This window comes from Salvelinus fontinalis, chromosome 21, assembly GCF_029448725.1.
Source record: "Salvelinus fontinalis isolate EN_2023a chromosome 21, ASM2944872v1, whole genome shotgun sequence".
In the NCBI taxonomy this organism is placed as follows: Eukaryota; Metazoa; Chordata; class Actinopteri; order Salmoniformes; family Salmonidae; genus Salvelinus; species Salvelinus fontinalis.
In genome coordinates this window covers 15840244-15859915 of record NC_074685.1, presented here as the reverse complement: position 1 = coordinate 15859915, position 19672 = coordinate 15840244, and the positions used below count along the sequence as shown (strand labels likewise).

Genomic DNA, 19672 nt, shown 5'->3' with positions numbered 1-19672 from the left:
ACAGAATCACCCACCAAACCTAGATCAAGCAGCGGGTTAACGGACAGCAACGACAGCAGCAGCGCAAGAAGGAGGAATGGACTTGGGAGGATGTTTTGGACGGGAAAGGTTGCTACACATGGGAGGAGATCCTGGCTGGAAGGGATCGCCTCCCATGGGAACAGCTGGAGGCACTGAGGAGAGCAGAGGCAACCGGAGAAGGGAACCGGAGTTATGAGGGGACGCGTCTAGCACGGAAGCCCGAAAAGCCCGTGAGTACCACCCAAAAATTTATTGGGGGGAGGCTAAGAGGTAGTGGGCCGAGGGCAGGTAGGAGACCTGCGCCCACTTCCCAGGCTAACCGTGGAGAGCGGGAGTACGGGCAGACACCATGTTACGCAGTAGAGCGCACGGTGTCTCCTGTACGGGTGCATAGCCCAGTGCGGGTTATTCCACCTCCCCGCACTGGTAGGGCTAGATTGGGCATTGAGCCAAATGTCATGAGGCCGGCCCTACATATCTGGCCACCAGTACGTCTCCTTGGGCCGGCTTACATGGCACCAGCCTTACGCATGGTGTCCCCGGTTCGCCAACACAGCCCAGTGCGGGTTATTCCACCTCCCCGCACTGGACGGGCTACGGGGAGCATGCAACCAGGTAAGGTTGGGCAGGCTCAGTGCTCAAGGGAGCCAGTACGCCTACACGGTCCGGTATTTCCGGCGCTACCTCCTCGCCCCAGCCCAGTACCACCAGTGCCTACACCACGCACCAGGCTTCCAGTGCGTTTTAAGAGCCCTGTTCCTCCTCCACGCACTCTCCCTATGGTGCGTGTCTCCAGCCCAGTGCCTCCAGTTCCGGCACCACGCACTAAGCCATCTGTGCGTCTCCAGAGCCCTGTACGCACTGTTCCTTCTCCCCGCACTCGCCCTGAGGTGCGTGCCCTCAGCCCGGTACCTCCAGTTCCGGTACCACGCACCAGGCCTATAGTGCGCTTCGAGAGGTCAGTGTGCCCTGTCCCTGCTCCCCGCACTAGCCTTGAAGTGCGTGCCGTCATCCCGGTACCTCCAGTTCCGGCACCACGCACCAGGCCTACTGTGCGCCTCAGCAGGGCAGAGTCGTCTGTCTGCCCAGCGCCGTCTGAGTCGTCTGTCTGCCTAGCGCCGTCTGAGTCGTCTGTCTGCCCAGCGCCGTCTGAGCCATCTGTCTGCCCAGCGCCGTCTGAGCCATCTGTCTGCCCAGCGCCGTCTGAGCCATCTGTCTGCCCAGCGCCGTCTGAGCCATCTGTCTGCCCAGCGCCGTCTGAGCCATCTGTCTGCCCAGCGCCGTCTGAGCCATCTGTCTGCCCAGCGCCTTCTGAGCCATCTGTCTGCCCAGCGCCTTCTGAGCCGTCCGTCTGCCACGAGCCATTAGAGCCGCCCGTCTATCCCGAGCCATTAGAGCCGTCCATCAGTCAGGAGCCGCTAGAGCCGTCCGTCAGTCAGGAGCTGCCAGAGCCGCCAGCCAGTCAGGAGCTGCCAGAGCCGCCAGCCAGTCAGGAGCTGCCAGAGCCGCCAGCCAGTCAGGAGCTGCCAGAGCCGCCAGCCAGTCAGGAGCTGCCAGAGCCGCCAGCCAGTCAGGAGCTGCCAGAGCCGCCAGCCAGTCAGGAGCTGCCAGAGCCGCCAGCCAGTCAGGAGCTGCCAGAGCCGCCAGCCAGTCAGGAGCTGCCAGAGCCGCCAGCCGGTCAGGAGCTGCCAGAGACGCCAGCCGGTCAGGAGCTGCCAGAGACGCCAGCCGGTCAGGAGCTGCCAGAGCTGCCCTCCGGTCATGAGCTGCCCTACAGTCATGAGCTGCCCTACAGTCATGAGCTGCCCTACAGTCATGAGCTGCCCTACAGTCATGAGCTGCCTTACAGTCATGAGCTGCCCTACAGTCATGAGCTGCCCTACAGTCATGAGCTGCCCTACAGTCATGAGCTGCCACTCAGTCCGGAGCTGCCACTCAGTCCGGAGCTGCCACTCAGCCCGGACCTGCCAGAGTCCCTCAGCCCGGACCTGCCAGAGTCCCTCAGCCCGGACCTGCCAGAGTCCCTCAGCCCGGACCTGCCAGAGTCCCTCAGCCCGGACCTGCCAGAGTCCCTCAGCCCGGACCTGCCCCTTATCCCGGTGCTGCCCCTTATCCCGGTGCTGCCCCTTATCCCGGTGCTGCCCCTTATCCCGGTGCTGCCCCTTCATTTAGGTGGTTTTAGTTGGAGGGTGGTCATTGGGAGGGGGATACAGAAGCGGGGAGTGACTATGGTGGTGTGGGGACAGCGTCCGGAGCCTGAGCCACCACCGTGGTCAGATGCCCACCCAGACCCTCCCCTGGACTTTGTGCTGGTGCGCCCGGCGTTCGCACCTTGAGGGGGGGGGTTCTGTCACGTTCCTGACCTGTTTTCTGTTGTTTTTTATGTGTGTGATGGTCAGGGCGTGAGTTTTGGGTGGGCAGTCTATGTTTTCCGTTTCTATGTTGGTTTTGGGTTGCCTGGTATGGCTCTTGATTAGAGGCAGGTGTTTTGCGTTTTCCTCTAATTGAGAGTCATATTAAGGTAGGGTGTTCTCACTGTTTGTTTGTGGGTGATTGTCACTGTGTCTGTGTTTGTTGCACCACACGGTACTGTCTCGTCTCGTTCGTTTGTTCGTTCGTTCGGTCGTTCCTGTTTATGTGTTCCTCGTTTCATGTAAGTTCATAGTTTAGGTCTGTCTAGTTCGTTTTGTAAAATTATTCAAGTGTTCTTCGTGTGTTTAGTTTCGTCTTGTTAAATAAAGTTCATTATGTATTCACAACCCGCTGCGCCTTGGTCAACTCACTCACCGAAAGAGGGCCGTTACAAATTCAGACTTAAATTAACACTTTATTAGAGCTGTTGCTGTAACACTTTCTCAGTGTTAGGGAGTCAACAAGTGTGGTGTTAGTGTTGTTTTAGCGCTGTAGGGTGTAAAGCCTTATTTGCATATTTATTCCCGAGGGTGCCTTTCGAGTTAATTTTAGATGTACCTGTACCACCCATGACTGTGTTTGCTTGTGGTTGTGAAATAGTTAATTAATGGTTACACAGAGCATCTGCACTGACCCTGTCTTGTACTGACTCTATGCATACTCACATGACTATACAGTACACACTATACATACACACACACCCACACACATTACACTGACACTCTCGCACAAAACCCACACACGTTCACATACACTACATACGCACACACACACACACACACACGCATGCCGAAAACACATACACAAACACACGCATTTCATGATTAAATCTACCGTCTTTGCATTTGGAGCATGTGACAAATAAAATCGGATTTATATCATTCCTATTGGAATCGAGGCAGAGTTAGGATATCCAACAATTGGAACTTTTACTCACCTGCAATCTGCAGATAGAATGACTGTCAAGGTAGGGAAGATTGATAAACGAGACTACCTAAACCGTCTAAACTGGAACAACCATCTCAATAACAGGTGAAATAAGTCCAACCACTTACAGATTGGATTAGTTTAGAAACATTTGTTATTTATCTTTGTGTAGTATAAGAAAAATGAATCAATCAATGTGCATGCAGAAACATATATATATTTAACTAACGCAAAAGCAACCTGCAACAAAACATGTATGGAAATGTGGCAATGATACCCCTCCCATATCATTTTAACTAACATATAATTTTAATTAACTCAATTCAGTTGAGTAACAACAACACCACCTGGTGTTGATTTCACTGTGATTCAAATAACACTTCATTTATTCACCGCAGGTGGCGTCAATTTCAATCCCACTGATGTTAATCCCACTAGAATCAACACTCAGATATAACACAACACATTTTACCTCAACACCGAGATTTTAACATCCGCAAATTTGCTGTGTAATGATGAAACGGGGAAGTCCAAATTATGGGATTTCATTCATTTATGAGTTGTATCAGAAGTGTATGGTTTTGCTGTGTTTGTGTATGAAATTGAGAGCAGCAGGGAGGTTTTCCCTATCTTTAGTACTAATCTCTTGTAGATTATGGGAGGATGAGTTAAAAAAGCAGTAAAGTTTAAGTGTGTGTGTGTGTGTGTGTGTGTGTGCGTGCGTGCGTGCGTGCGTTTCCATGTGCGTGCGTGCGTGCGTTTCCATGTGCGTGCGTGCGTTTCCATGTGCGTGCGTGCGTTTCCATGTGCGTGCGTGCGTGCGTTTCCATGTGCGTGCGTGCGTGCGTTTCCATGTGCATGCGTGCGTGCGTGCGTTTCCATGTGCGTGCGTGCGTGCGTGCGTTTCCATGTGCGTGCGTGCGTGCGTGTATTTTGGGTTGGAAGTGTCTGCAGAGATAAAGATGTAACAGATTCCATTTCTTTCTGCTAGGAAATAATCTCAGTGGAAGGTTTGAAGTTAACTGCAAGAGATGGTCAGAGATATTGATGATATTCACAGCTACTAAAAACCCCAGAACAAACTATAATTATTAGTTTGAGTTATATATTTTGGACACCCTGCGATTTCAGAGACACATAATTCAGATTCAGAATGGGGTTGATCAAGGACATCCCCTTTCACCATGGGACTTAGGGAGACGTTTGTTAGAAAGAAAAAATAAATAAATATCAGTGTTTTCTTTAAAACAGAATTACTGGAGCCTTATAACTCTTCTCCGATCCTGGCGTGGAACTGTGAACTTTCCCACATGGAAAACAGGGATGAGGAATGTTGGCCCTAGATCCGGGACATCTGTTTTGCCTAGTCCAAGACCAAGGCATTAATGCACGAGTCATACTGTTTGTCCAGACTGGGGCAGCCTTTATGCTCAGACACTTTAGCAATTAGCTAAATTCCCCCTGAAGCTTAAGACAAGCATTAATGCAGGTCCACGGTTACTTATATCACAGACGTATCACCTTTCTAAGAAATGGGCAGGCTGGCTGCTCGATTCAGAGCATTATGGTTGGTCCCATATGGGGTGACAGAGGCGGAGAGAGAAATGAAAACTGTTAAAACCCCCTAAGGTCGATTCCCGCACCTACGCGGAAATGTAATTAGTATTATTTAAAAATCCCCATGAAAATCTGTCAGTTTAAGCTAGATATATCTGTTTTTTTGCATTGCATGTGTCTCAATCAACAGCATCCACCTACAGTATGTAACACTTTCACAGTGAAAGGTGACATAGCTAGAGCAGTGTTTGTCAGACCATGAGACATACCAAAAATCAGACTTCTTACAAAATCGTCTGCAGCCTACAAACTATTATGACCCCTCTATGGAAAGATGAGACTCCTTTTTGCTCTACAACCCCCACAAGCGTCTTGGAATTCGTCTGAAGTCCAAACAGTTTGGGCTACACACTAATATGACCCCTCTGTGGAAAGGTGAGACTCTCACAAACCCGTATATGTCAGTTGTTTTGCTCACACAAGACTCCTCTGAAGGTCGTCAGTAACAGTTGAAAGAATGAATGAAAGTATATGTGGAGACTGTTTAGTGCCAAAATAAAGGGTTAAATACGTTTTTTTTTAAATTATAATAATAATAATGTTTCGTGATCTTTCGTATATCCCTCAGATATAGGAAATACACTTCAGAACAAACTTCCTTTAGATTTGTTTTGTTCCATGTAGTTAATCTGTTATTCAATGCGTTTGTATTGGGCTAATGTGTGTGTGTGTGTGTGTGTGTGTGTGTGTGTGTGTGTGTGTGTGTGTGTGTGTGTGTGTGTGTGTGTGTGTGTGCATAAATATTTTTCCAGTACATTATATTTTTTTGATACTTCAAGTGGTCTTAAAATGCTAAATCCAATGGCAAAATAATATTTGGTATGACCTTAAAACAATTCCATATAGTTTAGTAGAACCCCCCCCCCCCCCCCCCCCCCCAAACCCCTCCTCGGCACAGACAGGGCTTAGACTCTAGAGGGATATTATTAATTAAATACATAATTCTTCCCACACAGCAATATATATTTTTTAATTCATTAATATGCTGTTGAGTTTCTTTGTCTCAGACTGTAAATATTATTTTGTTGAGCAAATTTAACCAAACGTTTAGTCTTGCAGCACAATCCCTTTACAAACAAAGACATAGTCCCGTAGGCACTGTAACCACGGTTAGTCTTCTGTATCTCTAACTCAACAATTCATTGATTCCATTGGAAGCTGAGAGAGCAAAGTTCTCTTCACCACTATCACTCATCACCACCACCTACACACAGACGTAGTGAGTAGGATTTGGTCTATATAGAGTTTTCAGTTCTCGCTCTGTAATTCATAACACCATATCCATGGGAACGGTTGGAGTGAAGCGCGGCATGGTGTACCTCTTATGGAAAACAGTCTCGAAACTCTTGTCTCGGCGGCGTTAACAGCATGTCAGGACTTCCCGGTCTGTGCCAGACACAGCCGTCGATCATGCACATCTGCTTGTTTGCTCATTTTGTTTTTTCCTTGGGATTTTTTATTTTCCGTTAATGGGAACAGGAAGGGCTGATTGACCAAGCTGCTGGAACAGCTGGGGAACCTTTCCACTTAGTGGGTGAGAGTGTAGTGAGTGCAATACCTGAGGTCCTGAGGTGACTTGTTGGTTCACACAAACACATACATACACAAATTCACACACACACATGCACAGACACATGTTATCACGCAGTTGCATGCACACACACAGATCTATCTCTCCCTCATGTGAACCATAACCCATACACACATACACAAACAATTCATTTTCATTAGACCACGCATCCCTCCGTCTGCATTCAGATGAGGTATTCATTCAGGTATTACTAAATGGTTGTGCCTAGTTTTGCTGTTGTAAAAAATTATTGAGATGCCAATAAGTAGTAGTAAACTCTGCCTCGCCCTGAGTTTGAGATATGGCATGCATTGCAGGGTCATATGTTTCCGATCTGATCTGTATTGTCATATTACGTTCCCAGCGCCTGCTGCACAATACAATAGAAAGTCTTCACTCCACCTCTGAATTGTATCAATTACCATTATCCACAAGATAATGCTACAAACAAGTGAGAAAATAATATAGAAACTCGACAGTAATTGACAATAATTAGGATGTCATTGAATAATCAAATTGCCTCATACGTTTTGTTTAAGTAGCGTGTGGGGTTTTATGCTTGGCAGGATATCACAGCAGATTTACTACTGCTTCATTGGCAGATCCCCAAGAAAGTGAGAGCAGTGAATAAAAAAGCTGAACATTTTCACAGGCCGTATGGAGCCATCTGCACCCCAAGTCCCACACGCAACTTGTTACACACCCCGTCTAGACGCCCCAGCAGATTTATAGTGTCAGGCCCTGATATCAAAGTCTGTATGCGCTCCTTGACACAGATCCTGCATATGTAGGCAATAACCCGTGCCCCATACATGGCCATGTGTATTCTAAGATGATCAAATAAAATCAAGAAGTCCATCATCAGTCCATCAATCCACATGAGTATTGCAGTCATGTTTTTCCATACAGTAATGTCATTATTTTATTCAATAGGATGTGGATCAAAGGTTCTGGGTTAGTTCTCTGGTAAAGCTACAGCAGATAAAGAGTAGAGAGGGGTCAGATTCATTCAAAATGGGTTTTCTTTAACTGAATTGTGTTCACCTGAAACTACATGTTGAAAGATAGTTTGATAGGGTACATACAGTTGGACTAGACTGTCACGTTCCTGACCTATTTATGTTAGTTGTTATGTGTGTTAGTTGGTCAGGACGTGAGGTTGGGTGGGCATTCTATGTTTTCTGTTTCTGTGTTGGTTTTGGGTTACCTGGTATGGCTCTTAATTAGAGGCAGGTGTTTGGCGTTCCTCTAATTAAGAGTCATATTTAGGTAGGCGTTGTCACAGTGTTCGTTGTGGGTGATTGTCTTCCGTGTCAGTATGTATGTTCGTGCCACACGGGACTGTAGCGTTTGTTTGTTTCGTTTCGTTTCGATGTCGTCTGTTTCCTGTACGTGAGTTTATGTTTAGTTATGTAAGTTTATGTTCAGGTTTCGTTCTACGTCGTTTTCTTATTTTGTAAGTTTGTTAAAGTGTTTGTTTTCGTGTTGCCATCTTCATCGTTGTTATAAATAAAAAGATGGCTTATTTCCCGCAAGCTGCGTTTTGGTCTGAAGATCCTTCTCTCCTCACCTCATCCGAGGATGAGGAGAGCACCAGCCGTTACAGAATCACCCACCACGCTAAGACCAAGCGGCAAGGGAAAAATAAACGGAGTAAGGGACAGGAGAAAAACAAGGATTTCTGGACATGGGAGCAGATAATGAATGGAGAAGGTCCCTGGGCTAAGGCAGGAGAAAATCGCCGTTCTCAGGAAGAGAGGGAGGCAGCTAAAGCCCAGGAGCGGTGGTTTAAGGAGGCAGCAAGGAGACGTGGCTGGAAGCCCGAAAAGCCATGGGAGCAGCTGGAGGCACTGGGGAGTGCAGAGGCTACCGGAGAGAGGAACCGGAGCTATGAGGGAACGCGTCTGGCACGGAAGCCCGAAAAGCCCGTAAGTAATTCCCAAAAATTTCTTGGGGGGGGCTAGGAGGTAGTGGGCCAAGGGCAGGTAGGAGACCTGCGCCCACTTCCCAGGCTTACCGTGGAGAGCGGGAGTACGGGCAGGCGCCGTGTTACGCAGTAGAGCGCACGGTGTCTCCTGTACGAGTGCATAGCCCAGTGCGGGTTATTCCACCTCCCCGCACTGGGAGGGCTAGATTGGGTATTGAGCCAGGTGTCATGAGGCCGGCTCAACGCGTCTGGTCTCCAGTGCGTCTCCTCGGGCCGGCATACATGGCACCTGCCTTACGCATGGTTTCTCCGGTTCGCCTACATAGCCCGGTGCGGGTTATTCCACCTCCCCGCACTGGTCGGGCAACCGGGAGTATTCAACCAGGTAAGGTTGGGCAGGCTCAATGCTCAAGAGTGCCAGTACGCCTCCACGGTCCGGTATTTCCGGCACCACCTCCCCGCCCCAGCCTAGTACCTACAGTGTCTACACTACGCACTAGGCTACCAGTGCGTATCCTGAGCCCTGTTCCTCCTCCACGCACTCTCCCTGTAGTGCGTGTATCTAGCCCGGTGCCTCCAGTTCCGGCCCCACGCACTAAGCTCCCAGTGCGTCTCCAGAGCCCTGTACAAACTGTATCTTCTCCCCCTACTAATCCTGATGTGCTTGTCCTCAGCCCGGCGTCACCAGTGCCGGTACCACGCATCAGTTATAGAGTGGGCTTTGAGAATTCAGTGTGCCCTGTCCCTGCTCCCCGCACTAGTAGGAAGGTGCTTATCCTTAGCCCGGTGCCTCCAGTTCCGGCACCACGCACCAGGTCTACAGTGCACCGTATCCGGCCAGAGCCATCCGTCTCCCCAGCGCCATCTGAGCCATCCGTCTCCCCAGCGCCATCTGAGCCATCCGTCTCCCCAGCGCCATCTGAGCCATCCGTCTCCCCAGCGCCATCTGAGCCATCCGTCTCCCCAGCGCCGTCTGAGCCATCCGTCTGCCAGGAGCCTGCAAAGCCGCCCGTCTGCCATGAGCCTGCAAAGCCGCCCGTCTGCCATGAGCCTACAGAGCCGTCAGCCAGACAGGAGCCGCTAGAGCCGTCAGCCAGACAGGAGCCGCTAGAGCCGTCAGCCAGACAGGATCTGCCAGAGCCGCCAACCAGACAGGATCTGCCAGAGCCGCCAACCAGACAGGATCTGCCAGAGCCGCCAACCAGACAGGATCTGCCAGAGCCGCCAACCAGACAGGATCTGCCAGAGCCGCCAACCAGACAGGATCTGCCAGAGCCGCCAGCGAGCCATGAGCAGCCAGAGCCGTCAGAGAGCCATGAGCAGCCAGAGCCGTCAGAGAGCCATGAGCAGCCAGAGCCGTCAGAGCGCCATGAGCAGCCAGAGCCGTCAGAGCGCCATGAGCAGCCAGAGCCGTCAGAGCGCCATGAGCAGCTAGAGCCGTCAGCCTGCCATGAGCGTCGAGAGCCGTCAGCCTGCCATGAGCGTCGAGAGCCGTCAGCCTGCCATGAGCGTCGAGAGCCGTCAGCCAGCCATGAGCGTCGAGATTCGTCAGTCAGCCATGAGCTGCCCTTCAGCCTGAAAAGGCTAGATACCCAGAACTGCCCATCAGTCCAGAGCTGTCTCTCTGTCCGGAGCTGCCTTTCAGTCCGGAGTTGCCCCTCTATCCTGATCTCCCTCTCTATCTTCATCTACCTCTATATTCTTATCTATCCCTCTGTCTTGATTTATCTCTCTGTCCCGGTGTTGTCCTTATTAGGTATGTTATTAAGAGGATTTTGTGGGGGAAAAAAGAGGGTGGACATTCTTGGAGGGAGGAAGCTAGGATGGATTATGGTGGGGTGGGAACCGTGCCCGGAGCCTGAGCCACCACCGTGGTTAGATGCCCACCCAGACCCTCCCCTAGACTTTGTGCTGGTGCGTCCGGAGTTCGCACCTTGTGGGGGGGGTAATGTCACGTTCCTGACCTATTTATGTTAGTTGTTATGTGTGTTAGTTGGTCAGGACGTGAGGTTGGGTGGGCATTCTATGTTTTCTGTTTCTGTGTTGGTTTTGGGTTACCTGGTATGGCTCTTAATTAGAGGCAGGTGTTTGGCGTTCCTCTAATTAAGAGTCATATTTAGGTAGGCGTTGTCACAGTGTTCGTTGTGGGTGATTGTCTTCCGTGTCAGTATGTATGTTCGTGCCACACGGGACTGTAGCGTTTGTTTGTTTCGTTTCGTTTCGATGTCGTCTGTTTCCTGTACGTGAGTTTATGTTTAGTTATGTAAGTTTATGTTCAGGTTTCGTTCTACGTCGTTTTCTTATTTTGTAAGTTTGTTAAAGTGTTTGTTTTCGTGTTGCCATCTTCATCGTTGTTATGAATAAAAAGATGGCTTATTTCCCGCAAGTTGCGTTTTGGTCTGAAGATCCTTCTCTCCTCACCTCATCCGAGGATGAGGAGAGCACCAGCCGTTACATAGACATTATTCCACTTGAACAAAAACATGTCTGGGGTCATGTAACAGAAAGATTTACATTTCTATCTGATCAGTAAAGATAAATAGAGAGAAACTGCATATTTGAGGCGTCACACTCTACTGAGTGGAGGTCAAAATGAGAGGGAAAAACCTTCTCCAAAGCAGGACCTGAGGCAAAGGCCTCAAGGGGGCCACTATACCACCAGTATCCCCCCTCCCCCCTGCACACTTGCACGCCCATGACAGAGGCCTGTCCAGCCACACATCCCCCACACCAACAGAGGCCTGTCGCTTTCTCTCTGTTAAGCAGCCCCATAGCAGAGGACCCACAAAGCATCTGCCCCCTCCACCTCATGACCCTGACTGGGGCCAAGTAGTAACTAACAGATGTCCCATTCAAAAAGCTCTACGTGCATGAGGTGACCTCTTCTTTGAGTTTTGGGGGAAGTGTGACTCCACAGATAACAGTTTTTCTCAATGCTTAGTCATGTTACATGGTATTTGGGTTTTTGTGTTAAAGGTTGACAGCAATGATGATTTAAATGCACGAAGTAGCTAACGTATTTTACTTATAGTAAGATTAGTAAGATTAGTTTAGAATACTGCCGACAACAGTTACTGTATAAGTTGTCTCGCGTTCCGATACCTCCAAAATCACGTTGTTTTCACGCATCCCTTGGAGGTCTGGAGAATTGTGTATTGGAAAAGCGGTTATAATGGTCTGCTGGCTCCCAGCAGGAATATTATAATTGGATGTTACATTTCAAGAACCCTCCCCCCACACACTCGATGAAGGGGGTGGTACATGTTATGCTCGACACTGTTTTCCGACCGGGTAGGACACATTTTGTATAAAGTTGTTCTTTACGCTAGCTAGTTTGCAACATTGGCAATAAAAACACATGGCATGTCCCCCATAACTCTCTCCCTGTGTGTGTGTGTGTGTGTGTGTGTGTGTGTGTGTGTGTGTGTGTGTGTGTGTGTGTGTGTGTGTGTGTGTGTGTGTGTGTGTGTGTGTGTGTGTGTGTGTGTGTGTGTGTGGACGGAGACAGGTGTGCTGGAGTCAGAGCAGATCCCCACCAGCTGCAATCTGTTCCATAATCAAGACCTCTACAAATACTCAGTCCTGCCACTTACACACTGCCAGATCGTAAATCTTTGCCCAGTCAGTCCATGTTTGTAGCTGTTTGTTCCTGTTGTGGCTGTTTCCCTTGCCTGATGCTGTTTTCCTCTCCGCTACAGTTCTGTCTGCTCTGGTCCCTGTCTCCAGTCCGACTTCTCGTCAGTCCTGCTACTCTGTCCTGGATTCCCCACTCTACGCTCCCTTGAATTCCCCTCCGTACCTGCTTACCCTGTCACCACACCTCTCGCTCCAGCCTCAGCCTCCGCACCTGGTTTTCAGCAACCCGCCCGAGCTTCCCCTGGCCTGCACTCAATCTTCCCCCCATGTTTCAATAAATACCTTGGCTACCTCATCCCATTCTCCTCGTCTGAGTCTGCTCTTGGGTTCACCTGTTCCGCTCCACGTGACATATGAGGCTGAATGAACTGTTTTGCTGCCAGACAAGGCTCCAATGATAGCCAGGTGTAGCAGTGGTAAGGTGTTGGGACTGCTGTTGGGACTTATGTAGGCCCCAATAGTTTGTTGGGACCGTTTGTAACTATTATATTGCAATTAATGTGTTGTTTAGTGTTGTGTAGTTGCTTTGCTGGCATGCATCTAAGAAAATGTTTGCCCCACCAAAATTGACATGCTAAAATCTCCACTACAAAAGAGCAGACAGTTTGTTCTTCTCACGGTGTTCAGTTTGTGGTTCCTGATCCACAACACTAGTCCCTCATAGTCCAATTTGTGCAACAGGTTTATTTGTTTGGGTAGAACCTGCCAGGTGTCAAAGCAAACACCTTCTGATCAAGATGCACACTTACTATGGTTGATGTCTTCAGATCTACTTGAGATTGAGTGCTTTCCAGACTCTGTCTTCAGCTCACAGTCTTTATCAAATGGCTGCATGAGGTCCATCTGCTCTCCAATGGTCCTGCTGACTTTCTGTGCAATGTCAAACTGGACTTGATGTTGATGTTGGATGAGGTCTTTTGTGAGGCGCACATGGTATTCGAGGTTCTTGTATCTAATACTTTGGTATTGCTCTGGGCCAACATATACCAGTTCTTTCCAAAGGACCTCTAAGTATCTGTGACTTTGTACCAGAAGCAGTTGTAACATTGACCTTAAATAAAAGCAAAATACGATTTTAATATCTGAGACCGACATCATGCATTATGCTACATATTTGCAATGATAAACTTTGTGGATAAACTTTGGTCTTTATCAGTTACTTAATTGTCAAGGAAAAAAACTAACTACACAGAAAAAAGGGTTCCAAAAGGGTTCTTCAACTTTCCCCATAGGAGAACCCTTTTGGGTTCCATGTAGAACCCTATGTGGAAAGGGTTCTACATGGAACCAAAAAGGGTACTACCTGGAACCAAAAAGGGTTCTTTAAAGGGTTCCCCTATGGGGACAGCCAAAGAACCCTTTTAGGTTGCAGATACACACTCTTAGAAAACAAAAAGGTGCTATGTAAATGAATTAGGCTACAATTGTCACTATGATTAACTGAAAATATTACAAATGTGAGCCTGTAGGACGTGTGCAACAGTGTTTTCGACCTATATGATTGTGTTATATATGTTTCGACCTATAAGTCTATGAAGAGTGTAATGAGTAATACTGGGTTAATTAACAAACAAACAAAAGTTCACCTGTAGCTGCATGGTCGATTTCACGATCATTCTCACACACTGTTGCACCTACGACCCTAATCTAGTGAGCACCTCCGCCCAAGCAAGGCATTTGATTGGTTTGACGTATTGTGAGGCATCACTGATTTACACCGGGTTCCCAACACTTTTTTAGCTGACTTTGTGCCATGGACTTCCCAAGGCTTCCCGTTTAGAGAAGCCTGGTTCTCCACTAGGCTACTGTGTAAGTTACACACAGGCTTAAAGCACTGTCCATCAGGACCACAGAGTGCAAACCTTATGAAAATCAACCACTCACACAGCATGCGGTGAGATTTCAATTAAGCGGAGCAAATGGATTTAGAAATAAATGGACATGCAGTGTGCCTGTTTTATCTCATGACTCACACTGGCTGTATCAACTGCTGCTGCTCCTGCTGTGTAATCTCCTTAATATAAAACTCATATAAAACAAGACCATAATTGCATCGCCCACAGACAAACGATTATTCACCAGACTTCCAGAAACCTGGGGGGACACTTCCTGAATAACCCACACACACACACACATTTCTGCTTGTCTCACACACAGACATACACACACACACACACACACACACCACTGCACCTTTCACAGACATAAGAATACACATATACACAGACACACACACACACTTTCCTCTTTTCTAAAGCACACTGTCCAGTCAGTTCACTGATCTACAGTCTGGCAAAATTGGAAAAATATTTTTGGCTCTATGCCATTCATACATCATACATTGGCTCTAAGCCCTTTAGCCCCAGGTGACCAAAGAGGTGGATGGCTCCTCCACATGTTCTATCACTCATCAGTCATTCAACCCAGCTAATGCTCTCCTTGCTCTGTCTGTCTCCCAATCCTCCATCTCTATCACACAGACCCAGCCTTGGGTCAAACTGGCAAACCCAGAAGTTTCAGCATGCATGAAGTATGTTAATATCGTTCCCTATAAACCATAATTGGTTCCCTTTAGCGACTCAGCAAAGCTGAGCAATGAGAGCCATCTGTCGCTAAATAAAGAATGAAGCCTGGCAGAAGGAGAACAACGAAGCTACAGTTGTTGGATAAGTATTATGACAGTATTGTATTCTTATTGAGTTCATCCTGCTTCTTGCCCATTTATTTGAAATGTACATTGGCTTCATAGAACTCATTAATTCATTTGGTATGATAAACTCATTATTCCACATTCTCTTATTCATATTTCATAAACACTTTATTCAATTACCTGGATGTCAAATTGAATTAGACAATTGAATTGAGTATGCTTTGAAGGGTTTGACCATAATAACCCAAAAAGTTTACAATTTAAAAAAAATCTCATCTCCACAATGATCAGGAACAACTAAACACGATAAATGTAAGTGTCACAAGGTTTGATCACGTCATCAATAATCTCAATTGACTGTCAAGAAGACTGAAAAAATCTCAACATTTCCAATTTCTAAATATGGACACAGTAATCAATTATCTAAATAACAGCAACAACTCATTCAAAGATCCAAGATCAGTTTCATCCAGGTAAAAATAAATGAATCTCCCATTCTTACCTTTAGCAGACCAGACCGTTTAGAGCTACGCCACCACAGCCTTCAGCACCAGCTCACACAAATTGCCTCGTTGGAACCCAGCACATTCAATAAAGGGGACTGAAAGGATGTCCACTTTGAAGACTGTTCCGGAACCTCTCTCCTTGTGTTCCAACCTGATGACGCTTCTGTTCCGAAAAGCCCCTCTGCCACTGATAGCTCAGGCGCCTGATCTCCTCACCTAGACCCTACAGAGGATCCGAGCTAGAGAGAGAGTGGGAAAGAAAGAGAGAGGAGGATAAAAGGTCTTTTAAACTGAGAGAGAAGCATTCTGGTCAGACCCCCATTCTTCAACTACAGCCCTTAAATAGCTGTCACTTTAACTCCCTCCTCTCCTTTCTCCCTCCCTCCCTCCCTCCCTCCCTCCCTCCCTCCCTCCCTCCCTCCCTCCCTCCCTCCCTCCCTCCCTCCCTCTTTCTTACTGTTGGAGTTAGCTGGGCTGCTGCATTGAAGTGGTATGTTGTTGTTCTTACTGGCAACCGGTGGTGGAAAAAGTACCCAATATTCATACTTGTGTAAAAGTAAAGTTATGTTAATAGAAAAAGACTCAAGTAAAAGTGAAAGTCACCCAGTAAAATACTACTTAAGTAAAAGTATAAACGTATTTGGTTTTAAGCATCAAAAGTAAATGTAATTGCTAAAATATAGTTAAGTATCAAAAGTACACTCCAACACTCAGACATAATTTACAAACAACGATGTTGTGTTTAGTGAGTCTGCCAGATGAGATGCGGTAGGGATGACCAGGGATTTTCTCTTGATAGGTGTGTGAATTGGACCAGTTGCGTGTCCTGCTAAGCATTCATAATATAATGAGTACCCTTGGGCATCAGTGAAAATGTATGGAGTAAAAATTACATTATTTTATTTAGGAATGTAGTGGAGTAAAAGTAAAAGTAGTCAAAAATATGAATAGACAAGTAAAGTACAGATACCCAAAAAACTACTTAAGTAGTACTTTAAAGTATTTTTACTTAAGTACTTTACATGACTGCTGGCAACTCATGACAAAGAGTGAAAGAGAGGGAGAGAGTGACTGTATGTGAGAGAGAAAATTAGAGGGAGAAGACAGAGGATGGAAAAAAAATTGTGAGAAAAGTCACAGTAAAGCAGTAGAGTGGTACTCCTGAATGAGCCAAGTTAATCCAAATTCAATCTGGTACCAAACACATAAGGGGCTAAAAGAATCAGCTCTCACGTGTCTGATTAAAATCAAAGACACAAAGCAACACATCTATGAATGCATGATGGACTTCCATTCAATAGGTTGAGACTCCCGTAGCGAGTCCCTACACATGACCCACCAACTGCCCCAAAGCGGGGCATTCAATGGCGCCATGGCAACCGGTGCCCATTCACTACTGACCACAGGTCTCGACTATAGCCCTGTGATAACTAAGTCCCTTCAGTCATCTGTTGCCCATCTTAACCCAGGTTCCCCAGACAAAAAAGACTTGGAGTGAGATAGCCAGCCTCCCTGCCATCCATCACTCTCCTTATCTCCCTACACAAACAAATCCTTAGACACAAAGACAGACAGAGGGACAGAGAGACCGAGAGAGGGAGAGATACACCCACATGCATGCACATGTATTCACACACACACATCAGGCGGCAGACAAGGCTGATTCTCCCACTGATAATACACAGCTCATCTTCTCCATCCACAACCTCTGTTACACAGTAAAGTACTGGGTGGCTGCAGTCAGCTGATGGGACTTTCGTCAAAGTTGCATGTAGCTTACTAGATAAGAGTTAATGAACTTCAAAGTTGAAATAATGCAGAAATGCTGCAGGATGGCTGATACCTGATTCTGGATATATTCCCCACCACATTTCAGGTCAGTATTTGGGAGTATTGAGTTGCATTTTCATTCAAGACAACTGTATATGACTCATTCCATTTATGCACGTCCCAAATAATGACAAAGCTTATGGTGAGTAGCTGCCACTTATAAAACAAGCCAAATCTATCAGAGGACAAAATGACGTGGGATTTTCTCCCCTCGTCATCTCTAGTCCTGACCGATGAGTTTTATTTCTGACAGAGATACACTTTCATTTGTTTAACAGATGCTGTGAGGCTGAAAAAGGCAGGAAACAGACACATTTTTTGCCATTGTGTCGAAGCATTGGGGAATGGGGAAAAAGCCGATTTTACGGGAACATGAGTGGTGTTTTGTGTCGGTAATTTGAGCTGTAAAATACAACCCCGCAAACCCCATATACTGTAAAAGTCCACATCCGATGGACACAGTTAGTAGGCATGTAAATGCTGATGAGATCACATGCCATAAGGACAGTATAGTATTTTAACTATAGACTTAGCCTTAGGGGGGTCACCTTTGTTCATTTATACCATATGTTTATGAAGCCCTCAGAAGGGAGGCAGAAGGAACAAGGAGGATGAAATACTTTTACTCTTGCATTGAGTGGACACCTCTCATCATATCCACTCTTATAGGTCTATACTGTAATTATAATTATGGCTATTTTCTGCTCTTGTACAGTAATGTGAATGTACAATGATTAACTCTTTTTATATGGTTAAAAACAGCTGTCTCAAATTGAGATGCTTGTTGACAGAGGGCTCCAAACAAATGCTACCCCTGGTTCTGGTCTCTGACACCTGTTTGTAATCGCTTCACTGGTCTCAACTACACAATTACAGCTCAACTGAGCACATATCACCTAAACAGACTAACTGTGCTCTGTGTGGAAGCCAAGCCAATCGCAAATTCCCCATTGATTTCCAGGAGGAGCCAAATTCAACACTTTGTTTTATATTGTACACTTCCTCTCCATCATTAATATAACATAGCTGGGAGCGGAACACATCCCTGGAGATATCTTTTCTGTTTCTTGTCGAAAATATATTTTCTGACTGATTTATTTTTCCCTCAGTTTCCCTCAGGTTCATCTGATGATCGTATTACCCAAAAAGATTGCGATTCAGTTATTTAATCAACCTGTCTGGTTCCAAATCAAATAAAACTGAGTCATTTACACCTGGGTGGCATTAACACATTTTCCATAACCATGTATTGGTGAGAGGTATGGAAAGAGAGATATATGTACTCATTGAAAAAAGTCAGTTCTTAGTGAACTCATACTGTACCTATAGAGTTCAATTTCAAATTGAGGCATTACAAAGAAAACCTTATCAAGTAGACATGAATCGGTTCTTGTGATTTATATACCATTCAAATTATCCCAAATGCACCACTATGTTTCGCACAACTTCCTTCACACTGTAGAGGGCACCACAATAGAGAGGGGTCATCAATCATCTTTAACACCTATCCAAGTCCTACCATCCACATAAGGAATAGGTCATAGGAGTAATGTTGTAGCAATCAAGACTTCCAACATGTCACTTCCTGCTCATCACAAACAGTTACCCTAGTTAGTGCAGTCTGTTGACAAATGTAAACATTTACAGACATACTCGTGCTCACTGTTTTTATCTTAACCCTAAAACATATACATAAGGCATTCATGTACTGTAAACACACACTATAACATTAGCCTTTTTAAGTGCTACTATTAACTCAGACTTCTCTCTCAAAAATAAAAGTATTTCAAGTCTTTGGGGATGACTTCATCCTCAGTCATTTAATGGATCTTCCATAAACACACTGTCACTATGTAAGCACAAACAGAGTTAAATCAGACACATTGCTTCTCTCTGCTCCCAACGACCCTCTTCTCTGGAAGTGGAGTCATTGGATTGTGTATCTAAACACAATCACAACAATGGAAACGGAAGCTTAACCCAAGACCACAGAGGACGCGGACACATTTCATCCTCAGTTTTGCTCAATACCAACTGTCGAAAAACACAGCGACATGGGGCTCACGATGTTCTTTTCTTTTGTGTCCATTCAGGATTTGTCTGGACTTATTGTAGCTAGCATTCCAGAAGAGGTGATCATTTGACATTGGGCCGTTATAAATATTTACATATCATAAACAAACACCAATGAATGGCTCGTGAAGTCACATAAATTATATCTCCATTGGCTGCCTGAGCAAAATGAGGAGACAGTCTGTTGGCGCGCCCTAGAGAGGGGGACTGTCCCTGTAGACATGGGATGTTTATTTGGTGGTGAGGTGAGAGAGGTTGTGTTGTCTCTTTTTACTGAACGGAGGTGAAGGCTTCACATGTGTTTGACACGTATGTCGTGAGCTCTCTGAAGGGTAGCGTGTCTTGTTTGTATGTAAGCCACCTACAACTTGCAAGCCATCACTATAGGTAATGTAACCAAAAGGTTGACTTCACAACAGTCAGGACCCTCGTAGTATGTCACCAGGCACTTGATAAGTTGATGTGTAAGTGTTGGACTAAAACAAAAATGTGCACACTGTGGG

General features: G+C 46.5%; 1 protein-coding gene across 1 annotated transcript in view; it reads right to left on the bottom strand.

Moving 5' to 3' along the window:
* The window catches only part of tnca (tenascin Ca), a 49696-nt gene extending 34106 nt beyond the window's left edge, over nucleotides 1-15590 (bottom strand). The window contains exon 1 of the mRNA XM_055874095.1: nucleotides 15263-15590. The gene's annotated coding sequence lies outside the window, so the exon portion shown is untranslated. The remainder of the gene's footprint in view (nucleotides 1-15262) is intronic.
* Nucleotides 15591-19672: the final 4082 nt, after the last annotated feature.